Below are 16,784 nucleotides of genomic sequence, written 5' to 3'. Positions count from 1 at the left end.
TTCTTTAGCCTCATTCTATGTCCTGGTACCCTATATTCTATATTTTATATCTATGAGTTTATGTATTACAATGAGTTCATATCAGTGAAGGCAAACAATATTTATCCTTTTGTGTCTGATTTATTTCACATAACATAATGCCTTCAGGGTTCATCCATGTTGTTGTGTGTTTCAGGATTTCATTCCTTCTTACTGATGAATAATATTCCACTGTATGTATACAGTATATTTTGTTTATCTCTTAATCTGTTGATTGATGCTTGGGTTGTTTCTGCCTTTTGGCAGTTGTGTGTAATGCTGCTGTGAACATTGGTGTGCAGATGTCTATTTGTGTCCCTGCTTTCAGATCTTCTGGGTATACACTGAGTAATGGGATTGCCAGGTTAAGGCAACTCTATAATAGTTTCCTAAGGAACTGCTTAACTGTCCCCTATAGCAGTTGTACCATTTTACATTCCCATTGGCAGCGAATAAGTATTCCTATTTTTCCACATCCTCTCCAACATTTGATAGTTTCCTGTTTGTTTAATAGCGGCCATTCTAATGAGTCTGAGATGATATCTCACTGTGGTTTTGATTTGCATTTCCCTATTGCTAGTGAAGCTGAGCATCTTTTCATATGCTTTTTAGCCATCTGTATTTCCTCTTTTGCAAAAATGTCTATTCATGTCTTTTGTCCATATTTTAACTGGGTAGTTTTTCTTTTTACAGTTGAGTTGTAGCGTTTCTTTATATATTCTGGATATCAAACCCTTATCAGATATGTGGTTTCAAAATATTTTTTCCCATTGAGTCAGTTATCTTTTCACCCTTTTGACAAAGTTCTTTGAAGCTCAGAAATGTTAAATTTTGAGTAGTTCCCACTTATCTATTTTTTCTTTCACTGCTGTGCTTTGGATGTAAAGTCTAAGAAACTACCACCTATCACTAGATCTTGAGGATATCTCCCTGCATTTTCTTCTAGGAGTTTTATAGTACTGGTTCTTATATTTAGGTCTTTGATCCATTTTGAGTTCATTTTTTGTGTAGGGTATGAGATAGGGATCCTTCTTCTTTGTTTTGGTTATGGATATCCAGTTTTCCCAGCACCATTTATTGAAGAGACTGTTCTGCTGTTTTTGAGTGAACTAATTATAAATTTTACATCTTTTTTGTTGCTATTTCTTTGGCTTCCATGTCTTCCATGTGGGTTTGTGGTAACTGCATAGAAACTCTCTTCAACTCTCAGGAGATTTTTAACTATTCATTCAGAATAAGCCTCTAAAAAGCAGATCAGCCTCTTCGGAATGGTCCACGACTTGGCTTGTCAGACTGTGACTTCATTGTGAGGTCAGGAGGCAGGTACCAGTTGTTTGTGTGTGTTTCAAATGCCCTCTTCAGCAAGTATTTATCCTGAGGCCTTTTCATGTCTCCAGAGAAAGGTCTTCCAGTCTTTTGCCTGGGAAGAATTTATTTGGCAGTCTGTATTCTTGAGGCTGAGCAGTTGAAGAAGGGTGGGTGCCCCAAGTTGATTATCCAGACTTCCACCAAATCCCTGTCTGTCAAATACAGTGCCTCTTTCCTGTCCTCCACTGTGCTTGTATCCTGTCTGAATATTCTTGATTTCTCTAGAGAATAAACCAGCTACTTCCATGATGGAGGAGAGGGAGGTCCCCTAGGTTTCAGGTGGGGGGACAGGACTTGGGGAACGAACTGTCCACTATGTAAACTTCCAACCTAATCCTCTAGCTCTTTGTCTTTGTCAGTATCTGAGGTCTCCAATTGCTGAGTTTTTTCTAGTTTGTTAGCTGCTGGAATGCAATATACCAGAAACAGAATGGCTTTTAAAAAGGGGAATTTTATAAGTTGCTAATTTACAGTTCTCAGGCCAAGAAAATGTCCTAATTAAAGCAAGTCTATAGAAATGTCCCATCAAAGGCATCCAGGGAAAGATACCTTGGTTCAAGAAGGCTGATGAAGTTCAGCGTCTCTCTCTCTCAAGTGAGAAGGCACATGCTGAACACAGTCAGGACTTCTCTCTCGGCTGGAAGGGCACATGGCGAACATGGCATCATCTGCTAGCTTTCTCTCCTGGCTTCCTGTTTCATGAAGTTCCTCAGGAGGCATTTTCCTTCTTCATCTCCAAAGGTCGCTGGCTGGTGGACTCTGCTTCATGGTGCTACAGCATTCTCTGCTCTTTCCAAATCTCTCATTCTCCAAAATGTTTCCTCTTTTATAGGACTTCAGAAACCAATCAAGATCCACCCAAACGGGTGGAGACACACCTAATCCAGTTTAACAACCACTCTTGATGAGTCACATCTCCAGGGAGATTATCTAATTACAGTTTCAAACGTACAATACTGAATATGGGATTAGAAGAAATGACTGCCTTTACAAAATGAGATTAGGATTAAAACATGGTTTTTCTAGGGTACATACATCATTTCAAACCAGCACACTGAGCCTTTTCAAGGATTCCTGAGTACAAATCAGCTTGATTCTCATTAACATTCCCCTTTGTAAAGTGTTTACACTTTGTAAACACTTAGGCTTTAGATTTCCTAGCTCTGTGAGGTAAGTTTCTATTCCTGTTTGCATTCCATTTTCCAGAAATGTGTTGGTGTCTCTTGCCTGTTCTTTCTTCCCCTCTGTTCTACCTCTTCTTATGGGTTTACAGCTTTTACTCTCATTTTAGTCAGGGACTCAAGAGGGAGAGAAGATAAACTCAAATTTCAATCACCATCTAAAACTCAAAGACTTTTTTCTTTTCTAAAGGCTAGAAAATGATATGTATAAATTGCCCCAGTTCAAGATCAAACAACTTCATAAATGATAAATTCTGTCTTCAGTCCAGCCTGATGTAATACACGGCCTGGTGGTTCTCAACTATGGCTGTATAAAAGAATAATCTATGCAGCTCTGAAAAATGCTGATGCCTAGACTCTACCCCAGGTCAAATTTCTGTGGTCTGATCTTTCTTACACACACACTCATACACACACACACACACACACAGAAACAGACTTTCTCATTAGCTTCTTTGCAAGGTTGTCAATGCCTAGGATTGGGGAATGAAGACTTTAGAACTGTTGCTACCTGCCCCAAATTTACTTTTTTGTTCAATTCAGGGATATTAGAGGTGAACATACACAGAACCCAAATTTCAGTGACTTATGGGATATCTTAATTCCAGCTCTTCTCCTCTATTTATATTAGTCTATGCTAAAGGAGACCCCAGGGAACAGATATTAGAAACTCACAGCAAGCTTTGGAGGAAAAGGAAAAATTAAAACTGAATGTATTAGTCAGGGTTTTCTAGAGAAGCAGAACCAACAGGAGATATCTGTAAATATGAGATTTTCAAGTGTCTCATGCAACCATGGGAATGGAAGAGTCCACAATCCATAGGGCAGGCTGTGAAGCTGGCAGCTCCCATGAAGGGTCTTGACAAACTCCACAGGAGAAGCTCACTGACTGAAAAAAACAGTGAAAAAGTCTCTCTTTTTCCTTAAAAGTCTTCAGTGGATCAGATTATCCAGTGGGAGACACACCTTAGTTGATTATAGATGTAATCAGCCACAGCAGCAATCGACTGATTGATAATTTAATAAGCCAACGTTCTGGTTTATCAACCAGTCACAAAATATCTTTGCAGGAATGGTTAGTCCAGTGCTTGCCAGACCAAGCAACTAGGCATCATCACCCAGTCAAGTTGACACCTGAATCCAACCATCACACTGGATGGTTTGGTAATCTCAGTCTTCACATAGGTGTTTTAAATAAGGTGATGCACATGGAGAGTCTTTGGAAAGTGTCATGTGCCAATAGCTATATTTCTAAAACCTAAAGCGTGCAATTTTACAAGGGCTCACAAAAAGGTGCCAAATTAAACATCAAGTCAGCAAGTCAGGTAAAATATTTTTTTAAGTTTAACTTAAGAAATAAAGTAAGAAAACAGTAATTTAACTAGGGCCTGGAACCTGGTGGTGAAATTCCATGAATATAATACAATTATTATTTTTTTTAAGATTTTGAAACTCTTTGACTGCTCAGTCTGTCACATCAAAAATAAAATAAAATAAACAAAAAAATAAATGTCACATCAGTTCTGATAATTTCCATTACTTACATGCTTGTTTTCTCAAATTTTAAGGTTTCCCTAAACCAAATATATTCATAGCATTCTGGACATGATATTTAGACCTAAGGCACAAGAGCCATTAAATGTTTTCTCTCCAACGGTATATGTGTTAAACATAACATCTAGAAAATTAGTCATCTCCAGGTCTAAAGAATGTATGTTCTATGTATATGTTTCCCTAGCATGAGAAACTGGCTGCTCTTCCATCACCAGTTGTGTAAGTTTGTTGTGAATTCATCTTGGGCAAGTATTCATTCATTTGAAAAATAGTTATTGAGCACCTATTGTATGCTAGAACTCTTTTTGGTGATGAGAATAAAGTCATGAACAAAACAAATAAAAATCCCTCCCCCTTCTTTTAGTTCCCAGTCCCTTAGAGCAGCTAGAAATAAAAACCTAAAATTGTGGACTTGTAACCCATACCAAACTCTGAAATCTGTTCTGCAACAAATTGTTGTGATGTTCTTTGAAATTTATTGCTTTCTTGTATATATGCTATTTTTAACAAAAAATGGAAAAAAAAGAGAAGGAAGAGTATAATAGAGAAGATAGGATTTAATAAATGAGTATAACTGCTGAATCAATATATTGATATTCCTTTTGGTTTCCAGTGTCTTGGAGCAGCTAGAAGAAGAAATGAAAAATCATGGAACTGTAACCCATACCAAACTTTAAAATCTGTTGTATAAGTACTTGTTAAAATGTACTTGGAAATGTATCCCTTTTTTTCTATATATGTTATTTTCCACACTTAAAAAAATGTAAAAAAAAAAAAAAATCCCTCCCCTTGATGAACTTACATTCTAATTAGGCCTAGGTGTGTGGTTTGTGTATTTCTGTAACCATCTTTAGCTGGTACCTCAGGACCCTTGACATAATAACAAGATAGGCTACCAGAATATCCACTGAAATGAAGATTTAGGACTTTCTTACAGAAACAGCAAAACTGCTTTTGGTTGGGCCCCTGAGACGCTAAGATGTATAGTTCAAAAGAAAGAGAAAAAAGTTCCCCACCCCCACCCCAAACTTCTTGAGTTACCTCCACCAAATAAACTTTCTAAAGAACGAGCAAACTTGAAAAGTCAAATTCAACTTTTAAAAAAATATTACCTACCCTGTGGGGTTAGTCCTTTCATTGCTTATTGCTTTCTGAAGATGGATGAGCAGGTTGGTGCTTCTTGCTGCCTGCTGTCCCTTTTATAAATGGACTTTTTTTTTTCATGGTAAAGCACCTGTGCAAATGAGCACTAAGTATTTCACAACCCACAGATGGATTTTACTGATTAGCCCTTTCCTGAATAGCATCTGGGGAATAAATCACAAAGAACCAATCTTCTTTATCCTCAAAATCATAAATCAGTCCAGTTATTATTTACAAATCCCAGTCAAGTCCTTTTAGACCCATGTAACTTGTTCTGTTTTCTACTGCCTTGAAGATATATTTTCAGTCTTGAAATTTCACTTAAAATTCACACCATCCTCCAAAAGTGACTTTGGCAGACAATTCTTGCACCCGCATTCTTTACGTGTCCTTGTAGAGGCCAGAATTAGAAGTCTTTTAAGTAACCCATGCATTTAATAGCCATTTCCAGCAACAATGATAACTAGTACACTAATTCTGCTTTGCACAGAATTGTTCACAACCCTCCCACATGTTTATCTTATTTATATTTCACTATAACTCTAAGAGAACCTTATTCCCTCCTATTTTACACATGAAGGTACTGAAGCTTCAAAAGTTTAAATGGGCAGATGAGTTGCTCATTGCTAGCAACTGTTTGAGATTAGGTTTGAAACCTTTGTCTTCTGACTGCGAGCCCAGTGAAGATTATACCACAACACAGACACTACACGATATCATGCCAACAACAGCTACCTACAGAAGACATGTGAGAAGCCATCACAGAAATTAGTGACTCTGAAACTAGTGGGCTTTTTGATCTCTGGTCAAGATCAAGTTCCATAGGTGTAAATGTAACCCATCTATGGTAATGTATAGTATCTGTAGTATAGTGCCTTGACTATTGCTTTTCTCCTCAAACCTGATCCACTGGCTACTTCTACCAGTGGCGGTGAACAGGGCTGGCTGTTGAGTTCCAAAGCTGATTTCCAAAATCTTACTGAACAACAGAAGCTCAGTCTCAAAGGCGATCATCAGTAATAAATTATCTTAGATGAATAGAAGTTGGACATAGTGAAGAAATTCTGATGTACACAGATAGAGTGTCTTTGGAATGGGGTTTGGAAATAGAAGTTTCTGAGGACTTCTGGAAGTGAAAGATGTATGTCTGCAGTGTAGCCTTGTATGGAAATAGAGACCCTGATCGTTTGGTATATCTCTACCCAGTAAGTCTCTGGTCTCCTCCCTCCACCCCCATCTTCCAGAACAGATTCCTTAATAGCCTTCAAGATGTGAAGGAGACATAAAGTTAGACTGGCTTCATCAGCATATTAAAGACTTTGAATTTAACCTTGGCCCATATTATCGGCAGCAAATAATTTCTGTGTTTCCCACACATGGGAAGAGAAAGGGTTTTGGGCTACTGACTGCTCTCTGCACCATTGGATGCTTTCCCTATTTAGATGAGCAAAGGATGGAGGAAATATCTTGTTTCACTGGCTCAGATTGAATTCCTGGTCATGCCTGCTACCTGCCTGTGGATAGACTTAATGGCTACAGATAAATGAGGCTCATCTAGCAGCAGAGAGGCTGGGAAAAAATCTCCTGAGAATGCATGTTTTGAGTGGGGTCAATACAAAAGAATGTGGCCTTTTAGACTGTAGTTTACCATGCCCCAGACAGGCTAGGCACTGAGGACAGCTTAATTAGATTCCCTGGACTCCGGTATGAAAGGCTTGGGGTCATACACAGTTGGGGCAGGAATAGGATTCTGCTTTTACGTGGAGTGAGCTAGACGGTGAAATGATTCTCCACAAAGCTGCTTTGCCGCCTTGATCCTCTTTGGTAAATTCAATTTGTACCTCTCTTAGGCTCCCTTCAATTCTGGCAATCTGGGCTTTTGGCAGATGATAACAGGGACTGTTTGGGCTGTCACTTGATGGTGATACTTCATTGTCTCCCTGATGCTAGGCACTGATGCTAGGCCTTTACTGCATAACACATGCTCGTGCCACTTGATCATCTCAGTGTGCATGACCTTGCCTTTCTTTCCCTGTATTCTGTCTACCAATGAGCTTGCCAGCACCTTTGCAGGCAGGGACCAGGTCTAATACTCTGTGCGTCCCTCAGGCCTCTCCCCACAGTGTCATATGCATGAGCAGGGCTAGGTATGATCTATTTAAGACAGCAGGAAAGGATAGACAGGGCAGGGCCGGGGCCTGGTCCTGCAACCCTCTCGGGATTGGGGAAGGGTCTGAGGGGACAGACTTAGCTGAAGGAGCAAGGAGCAGCACTGTAGGCAGAACATGACATGACTGTAGGTCAGCGCAGGCCATGGGTTGCTATTTGGAGAAGCACTTTTCATCAGGGAGGTCCACCATGAACGGTAGAATGGGAGTCCCTTGGACAGACAGGACATTGAGATGGAGAAACTAGGAGTAGGCCAGAGTCGGGGACTCGAACAGACCAAGGGAGCAATCAGGGCATCCCCACATCAGGCAGGAGGAGCTTAGCCACTGCTCGGGGGTCAGGGACCAGGTCCCAGATCTTGGAAATGGGGCATGTGAGCTCTGAAATTATACTCCCTGGTTTGGATCCCAGCTTTACCATTTACTAGCCGTGTTTTATTACTTCTACACATTTACTACATTTCTACATGCCTTGATTGCTTCTTTTGATGCATGGGGATGATAATCCATATTTAATAGGACTCTAAAAATAAAATGGCATAAAACAACAACAACAAAAATAAAATGGCATCATCCATGTCAACCAAAACTGACAGTGCCTGGCACGTGGAAGCATTACATAAATGCTGGCTATGATTGTGTTTTCTAAATTACAATTATTGCTATTACATTGGAACCATATGAAATTGCTGAGATCTGAATGTTTTTGACCTACAGAAATTGAACATTTCTTGTGATACACCTAAAATCAGTCAAGTTACCTAGGCAGATAATCAGGCAGAAGGGAGATTCTCTACCATGTGTTCTCTGATGCTATTTCAGGTAATTCTTTTAGCTGTACCAGGACACCCATGATTAGATCAATTCGGCAGAGAGGGACAGTGAGGCTCAGAGAGTTAGACAAGTCTGGGCCTGCCCAGCTGGGAGCTTCTCCCTAGATCAGACACTGGATGCCAGGTAACAATGAAAGACTACCTTGTTAGCACACACATGAACACATATTTAGTTATCAGGGGAAAGAGGGGAAAACACCTATTATGGGGCAGATGGAGATCCATGGTAGCTTTCCATTTAAAGAGAGAGAAGCTAGTATTCCTAATAATAGCAATAGGAAGACAATATTTATTATGGGTTTACTTTGCTCCAGATATTTTTATAAGTGCTTTAACAAATCAATTCATTTATACTCACAATATCCCCATCGTGATATTGGCAGAGAATATTATTTCCCCATTTTACAGACGAGGAAACTGAGGCACAGAGGGGTCACGTTGACATTGAGGGACAACCAGGGAGTTGAATCAGACAGAATGATTCCTCTGTTCTAAGGACCCATCAGAAGCAAGGATCGCTGAAAAGGGAAGGGAGTAGTGGCCTGTGATCCAAGAGATCTGTGCGCTTTGCCATCATTTTTAATTTATTTAAAACTTTTAATTCAAAAGTTTTGTCAACATGACATCGGCATCAAGCTTAAGTGAGGAACTTTAAAGGATAGGAAAGGAGGAATCTGAGGTCCCACAAAGGCCACATGGGCTCAGTGATCAGGAAACCTTGCAGTTTCCACCTCCAAGAGATTTTTCTACTCTGCAGCAGGCCCATCGGCCACCTGACCGAGGAGAAGGCTGTTTGGGAGGTCACGCGCCTTAATGGATGGAGGAAAGAAATTTGGAGAGCTGGGGCAGGATGTGGGCCGGGCAGGGAGTCACTGGAGGCCTCACGGGCTGTGGCTGAGTCTGAGTTCATCTGGTGTAATAGCCGAGCCCGAACCTTGCGGTTTGAGGCCTGGGCAGTGGTGGAAGCAGGAGGGCTGACAACCCCCCTCCCCCAGGCTGCTGCAAACACCGTTGTTGTAACAGTGAGAGCATGGACCTAGGAGCCTGAGGTCTGCCTTCCAGCCCCGGCCTGAGCATGAACTAGCTGTGTGATTCTGGGCAAATCTCTTAGACTTTTCAGCTTGTTTTCTTACTTGTAAAATGCAAATAATGGCTTGCATAGAGCAGGCTGGCCACACCCCAATGCCAGCCATGTCACAGAACAAGAGGTAGACATTATCTTGGTTTTATGGATAAAGAAGCCAAAGCTCAATAAGAGATTTGCCCAAGAATACATAACTAGTAATATATATTGGGAATCCAAATCAAGATTTGTCTGTAAAATCTCATGTTATACTGCCTCTCTACTTTAAATGGATCTCTACCGGCCCCTGGGCACATACTGATTTCCTGTGGGGGGTGGCAGGGCTGGTGGGTGCTCAGACATCGGGCCTTCCTGGCATGCTTTCATGGAGGCCCCAAGAAAGGAATGCAGACGGCACTCATTGGGTCCAAATGGGGCCTCAAATGAGACTTATTCCGCTAAGAACTTAATGAGAACCCCAACTGGTAACACCTAATTTTTTTTTAGTTTAACAAGTATTTGCATAAACAGTGATTGCTGCAACCCATTATTAACTCTGTTCTCTTAGGTGTTTTCTTCCTGCCTCCTGGCTTCCCTGCCCACCCTTTCTGGTGGCTGGTCAGAAAGCTGAGACGGAGGTGGCTGCCGTTGCTGCCTCTGCAGAGGTGGCATTCAACTGCAGCAGACAGGGGCATTAAGCTGGTGGGAAGCACAGCCACAGTTATGTGACTTTGTGGTCCAGAGTGGGACGAGGTCCCTTCCAAGAGCTTTCCTCTTCTGTCCCAGCCACCCACCTCATGAAATCTCTCGATCACCCTATCATTCATTCAAATTGTTCCTATGCTGTGTCTGACACTGTGCTAGGCACTTGAGATCCAGTGGTAAACAGAAGAGACATATTCTCTGCTCTCAGAAAAGGAATGTTTTAGTGAGGGAGGCAGAAATGAAGCAGTTTAGACAAACACGTCATATAATATTAGGGAGTCACCAGTGTCTTAAGAAAAATAAACTATGGTGTGGAGCTGGAGAGTGACAGGAAGGCTGTTTTTAGAAGGATGTTCAGGAAAGGCCTCCCTGGGGAAATGACAGTTGAGATTTGGCTGTAGTGAGGGAGCAAGCAGGGAAAATATCTGGGGAAGAGCAGGGAACAGAAAGTGTGAGGCCCTGAGGCAGGAGCATGAATGGCAAATTTGAGGAGCAGCAGGAAGACACTGTGTCTGGACAGTAGGAACAAGGAGAGGAAGAAGGAAGGAGGTTAGAGGGGCATCATGGACCGTGGCGAGGATTTTGGATTTTATTCTAGATACCGTGGCAAGCTAGTGGAACATTTTGAGCAGGAAAATGACATAATGGAGTTGATGTTTAAAATGATCTCTGTGGCTATAGAGATTATAGGGATGTGAGGAAAAGTAGGGAGGCCAGTTAGGAGGAGTTTTAATGTTCCTGGTAAGATGGGATGGCGATTTAGGCTATGTGACAGTGGCCCAGATGGACAGAAGTCAGAGGAGTCAGGATTTCTTTAAAGATAGAATGGACAACATTTGCTGATAGATTGATGTAGGATTTTTGAGAAAGAGAGTCAAGGATGGCTGCCAGTTTTTTGCTTAAGCGACTGGGTCTTCTACTGAGATAGGGAATGCTGGGGAAAGAGGTTCGGGTTGGGGATGGAATAAAGAGTTGGGTTGTTGACATGTCAGGATTTGCATTTGAGTGGAGATGTCAAGTCAGCTGTTATATATGAGAGTTGGAGGTTTAGAGGCAAGCTGAGGATGGAGATGTAAGCTTGGGATTACTAGCAATAATTACCAGTAAGCTTGGGAATTGTGGATGTAGAGGTGATTTTAAAGCTGAGGGACTGGGAGTGAGAGAGTAGAAGAAGGAAGGAAGGCCAAGGGCTGAACCCCAGGCACTCTGGTGTTTAGAAGGTGAATTGAAGGTCACTGAAAAGGAGTAGCTAGCAGGGTAGGAGGAGCTAGCAGGGGAGTGTAGCTTTAAGGAGGAAGTGCATGCTTCAAGGAGGAAATGCTCAACTGTGTCAAATGCTGAGGAGGCTTTAAGTAGGACAATAACTGAGAAATAATCAACTGAGAAATTTGGCAGCTTGGGATAAAGGTGTTTTTCTGGGTTGGTAGGGACAAAAGCCTGATTGAAAATGGATCAGGCAACTTCCTGATGATGACTATATCTGAGTGGGTCATTATGGAGCTTTTTACTTCTTAAACTTACTTTTCTGTAATTCTAGGGCTTGGCATAGTAGGTAGAATAATTGCCACCCAAAGATGTTGAGTCTAATCCCTGGAATTTGTAAATGTTACCTTATTTGGAAAAGGAGCTAATATCACCTGATATGGTCAAATATGATTAAGTTAAGGATCTTGTAATAAGGTTTTCCAGAATTATCTGGGTGGGCCCTAAATGCTATCAAAAGTGTCCTTATAAGGTGGCAACAAAGGGAGATGAAACAGACACACAGAAGAGAAGGCGGTGTGAAGAGCGAGGCAGGGATTGGAGTGAAGCAGCCACAAGTCCAGGAATGGCTGCATCCACCAGAAGCCAGAAGAGATTCTCCCCTAGAGCCTCTGGAGGGAGCAGGGCTCTGCTGACATCTTGATTTTTGTCTTCCAGCCTCCAGGCCCGTGATGGAATAAATTTTGTTGTTTTAAGCCACGAAGTTTGGGGTAATTTGTTAGAGCAGCCACAGGAAACTAATATGGAAATCAATGCAGGAAAAGTCTCAGCAGCGACAACGGTACCAAAACAAAGGTCACAGGTGTACTAGGCCACTGACAAATGAAATGCAACATTGAGAAGTGTGTCAAGAGTGCAAAAGTCACAGGAAGAACGAGGGAGAAATGGTGGCGGAGGAAGAGAGAGGGGCAGACAGAAGAGTAGAGAATGAGAGAGCTGGGCTAAGCTCTCAAATCTGGGCTGTGGCGCCTTGACGAGATAAGAACCTTAGGCCAGTGCTGCGGCAGGCCTACCAATTCGATTTAAATTGGATCTTTTATGCTTTAATTGAACTTTGCTGAAACCATGCTTTTCTTCCTTTGGGTCTAAATTCAAGCCTTGAAATGATCTCTTGGTTTAAATCCAGTGGTTTTCTATTGCTGCTTTCTCTCTGCTCAAAATTGTCTTTGATTGGCTGGCAATTCCCAATTGTCTGTCTAATTTGTTTGCATTTGGACTTGGCCTGATGCAACATGGCATGTCTTCCTGTCTCTCTGTCTGCATCCCCACCTGCCCACCAGCTCACCCCAAGCCCTTCTCAGAGTTCCTGCACTCAGGGTTTAAGGCCTCATTATGTGTTTGAGGGTACAATGGTGATTTTCATTATTTTTTTTTTTTTTATTAATTAAAAAAAGAATTAACAAAACAATTAGAAATCATTTCAATGTACATGTACAATCAGTAATTCTTAATAACATCACATAGTTGCATATTCATCATTTCTTAGTACATTTGCATCGATTTAGAAAAAGAAATAAAAAGACAACAGAATAAGAATTAAAACAATAATAGAAAGAAAAAAAAACAAAAAAAACAAAAACAAAAAACCTATACCTCACATGCAGCTTCATTCAGTGTTTTAACATAATTGCATTACAATTGGGTAGTATTGTGCTGTCCATTTCTGAGTTTTTATATCCAGTCCCGTTGTACAGTCTGTATCCCTTCATCTCCAATTATCCCTTCTCTTTTTTTTTTTTTTAATTAACAGAAAAAAAGAAATTAACCCAACATTTAGAGATCATACCATTCTACACATGCAATCATTAATTCTTAACATCATCACATAGCTGCATGATCATCATTTCTTAGTACATTTGCATTGGTTTAGAAGAACTAGCAACATAACCGAAAAAGATATAGAATGTTAATATAGAGAAAAAAATAAAAGTAATAATAGTAAAATCAAAACAAAACAACACAAAACAAAACAAAAACCTATAGCTCAGATGCAGCTTCATTCAGTGTTTTAACATGATTACTTTACAATTAGGTATTATTGTGCTGTCCATTTTTGAGTTTTTGTATCTAGTCCTGTTGCACAGTCTGTATCCCTTCAGCTTCAATTACCCATTGTCTTACCCTGTTTCTAACTCCTGCTGAACTCTGTTACCAATGACATATTTCAAGTTTATTCTCGAATGTCCGTTCACATCAGTGGGACCATACAGTATTTGTCCTTTAGTTTTTGGCTGGATTCACTCAGCATAATATTCTCTAGGTCCATCCATGTTATTACATGGTTCATAAGTTTATCTTGTCTTAAAGCTGCATAATATTCCATCGTATGTATATACCACAGTTTGTTTAGCCACTCTTCTGTTGATGGAGATTTTGGCTGTTTCCATCTCTTTGCAATTGTAAATAATGCTGCTATAAACATTGGTGTGCAAATGTCCGTTTGTGTCTTTGCCCTTAAGTCCTTTGAGTAGATACCTAGCAATGGTATTGCTGGGTCGTATGGCAATTCTATATTCAGCTTTTTGAGGAACCGCCAAACTGCCTTCCACAGTGGTTGCACCCTTTGACATTCCCACCAACAGTGGATAAGTGTGCCTCTTTCTCCGCATCCTCTCCAGCACTTGTCATTTTCTGTTTTGTTGATAATGGCCATTCTGGTGGGTGTGAGATGATATCTCATTGTGGTTTTGATTTGCATTTCTCTAATGGCCAGGGACGTTGAGCATCTCTTCATGTGCCTCTTGGCCATCCGTATTTCCTCTTCTGAGAGGTGTCTGTTCAAGTCTTTTTCCCATTTTGTAATTGGGTTGGCTGTCTTTTTATTGTTGAGATGAACAATCTCTTTATAAATTCTGGATACTAGACCTTTATCTGATATATCATTTCCAAATATTGTCTCCCATTGTGAAGGCTGTCTTTCTATGATTTTCATTATTGCTTTTCCGATCCATTTATCCTATTCAAACAGGGAAGCGTTCTTTGATTTTAAAGTAACCATTGTGCTGAACTTCCTGTAATGTCATTGTGGTCTCTGTTTCTTAAAGAAACGGACACCAAAATACAGTATCTAATGGGGAGCTAGAACTACGTATTTTTCACAGATTATTTTTTTTAACCGTTACAAAAACTTTGCAAAGCTCTCTGAGGTCAGGGTACTCCTTGAAGTCCACTTTGGAATGAGTTCCAAATGAGAGGTCCCTCCGTTCCTCCAGAGCTGTTCCTGTAGGCAAAGAGCCCCTCTAGCTTGACCAGGGGATGGCTCTGATAGTTGCTTAAAAAATCCTCCCCTTTTTTTGTGTGTGGGCAAGCACCGGGAAAAATCCCCTCCTTTTGAGTTTGCTTTTCTTGGGCATCGGTTCCTCTCTCTCTGCTAGTCTCGGGCTGTTGTAACTGCACTCGGTGTTGTATGCATCCTTCCACCACCCTCCCACCCCTGGTTGACCATGACCCCTCCAGTCTCCTAATTTACCCAATCAGCAACCTGATCCGTAATCTAGGGTTAGCCACTGCACATGCCTCAGCGAATTATTGTGATGACCATATCGACTAAATGCCTTGTGCCTAATAAGCATTCAGCAGTTAGCTATTATTTTATTTACTTGCTTACTGAGGAAGACTGCACACTGCAAACTGCACACATTATATACAGCTCAAAGACATTTTTATATATGAATATACCTGTGTAGCAACCCCCAGATCAAGATGAGGAACACCTCTGGCACAACGGGAAGGTCACTTTTCCCACTTCCTATCAATATCTCTACCTTTTACCCCAAAGCAAACAGTATTCTGACCTATAGTACCACGAATTAGTTTTACATATTTTTGAAATTTACATAAAGGGTATCAAATGATATGTGCTCTTTATGGTCTGATTTCTAGCATTCGATACTATATTTGGTGAGATTCATCCATGCTGCTGTAAGTAGCAGTATTTTGTCCTTCATTGCTATGTCATATATCATTTATTGCATATATTATGCATACACTGCAGTTTATTTTTGTACTCTTGATGACATTTGAGTTATTTCCATTTTTCAGAACAAAGCTCTTATGAACATATTTGGACATGTGTTTGGTACATATAAGCATTCATTTCTGTTGGTTTATACCAAGAACTGGAATTAACAAGCATGCTCCAAGTGATCGGACCAGTTTTTACTCCTCCATGAATTCAGCATATGACATTCAGCTCTTAAAAACCTCAATATCACTTGGTTTTCTGAGTTCTTTTCATTTCAGTCATTTAGTGGAGATATAGTGGTATCTTGCTGAGCTTTTAATTTTTATTTCCCTAATGATTAATAATACTGATCTTTTTTGTGTGCAATTGGTACATTTGGATATTCTCTCTTGTGAAGCGTTTTTTCAGTCTTTTGTCCCTTAAAAAATGTTGGCTATTATTTTGTATTATCATTGCACTTCTTAGTTACATGTATAACTATCTACTATATTCCAACAGATTATAATTTCTTTAATGTCATGGTATATGTGTCATTCATTTATGAATTTTTAGTGCCTAGCATAATACCTTCCAGTATACTTTGCTGAATAAATTAACAAATGCACAACTCATGATAAAATACTGCCACCCGGTGTTGATAGAGTGGAAGAGAAGCGGAGAATGAAAAGCCAAATGACAAGATAATTCATGAGCCTTTCTATTTCAGCTTTCTCTTATGTATGAATTTTCTTTTGGCAAGTTGCATTTGCATACATATTTTTTTCTTTTAAAACATGTCATATGTTCTTTCCGTTCTATAAGTCTATTTAGAGTTTAGACTTGTGGGACTTCTTTAACTTCTTCAGTACATGTTTATGTTTTCAAAAGCTGAATGTGGAATTTATAGGTAAAACAGTTCATCAGTGCTTACTATAGTCCAGCCTTGTGGTAAATGCTAAAGGTATTCAAGAGACATGAGTTGCTTAGAGGATGATAAGGGAGAAACACAAAAACATAGAATGAAGGATTGTGATCAATACCTTAAAATAGGTAGTTTATGTTCATTCATTCATTCAACACATATTTATTGAGCACTTGCAATGCCAGGAACTGTTAAAGGCACACAAACACACACGCAAAGGTGTGTGCTGTAAAACCCAATTACTCCATGAGAACCTTTAATAAAAATACGTATTTTTTTTTCAAGGGCTCTGGATTTAGATATCTTTTCCCTTTGAATGTTAATGCCAGTAGGCCATGTGACACCCCTGCTTTTTTACAGATACACATTGAATGAGATGGTCCTGGTAAAGTACTTTGACATGAGGCATAATGGAGTGGTGAGTGGGCTTGTCCTCTATTCTCCATCCATGTATCGTCGAAGTTTGGTGACTAGGGATAGGGGAGGTGGCAAATTTCACTGCTCTTCTCAACTCTTCCTCCCTTCTACTCATTCCTTCAATCCATGGCCAAGGAGAAAGGATGCAGTGGGTTTGTCAGGTTTAGGTTATGGTACCCCTTGCTAGTGGATAAATTCTCTGTCCA

At 40.3% G+C, this 16,784-nt stretch overlaps 1 pseudogene; it reads right to left on the bottom strand.

The window, feature by feature from the left end:
- Positions 1-8,634, bottom strand: part of LOC143645034 (heterogeneous nuclear ribonucleoprotein Q-like) — a 47,160-nt pseudogene extending 38,526 nt beyond the window's left edge.
- Positions 8,635-16,784: the final 8,150 nt, after the last annotated feature.

This window comes from Tamandua tetradactyla, chromosome 8 (genome assembly GCF_023851605.1).
Source record: "Tamandua tetradactyla isolate mTamTet1 chromosome 8, mTamTet1.pri, whole genome shotgun sequence".
Lineage (NCBI taxonomy): Eukaryota > Metazoa > Chordata > Mammalia > Pilosa > Myrmecophagidae > Tamandua > Tamandua tetradactyla.
This window is presented reverse-complemented; position numbering and strand designations above follow the sequence as displayed.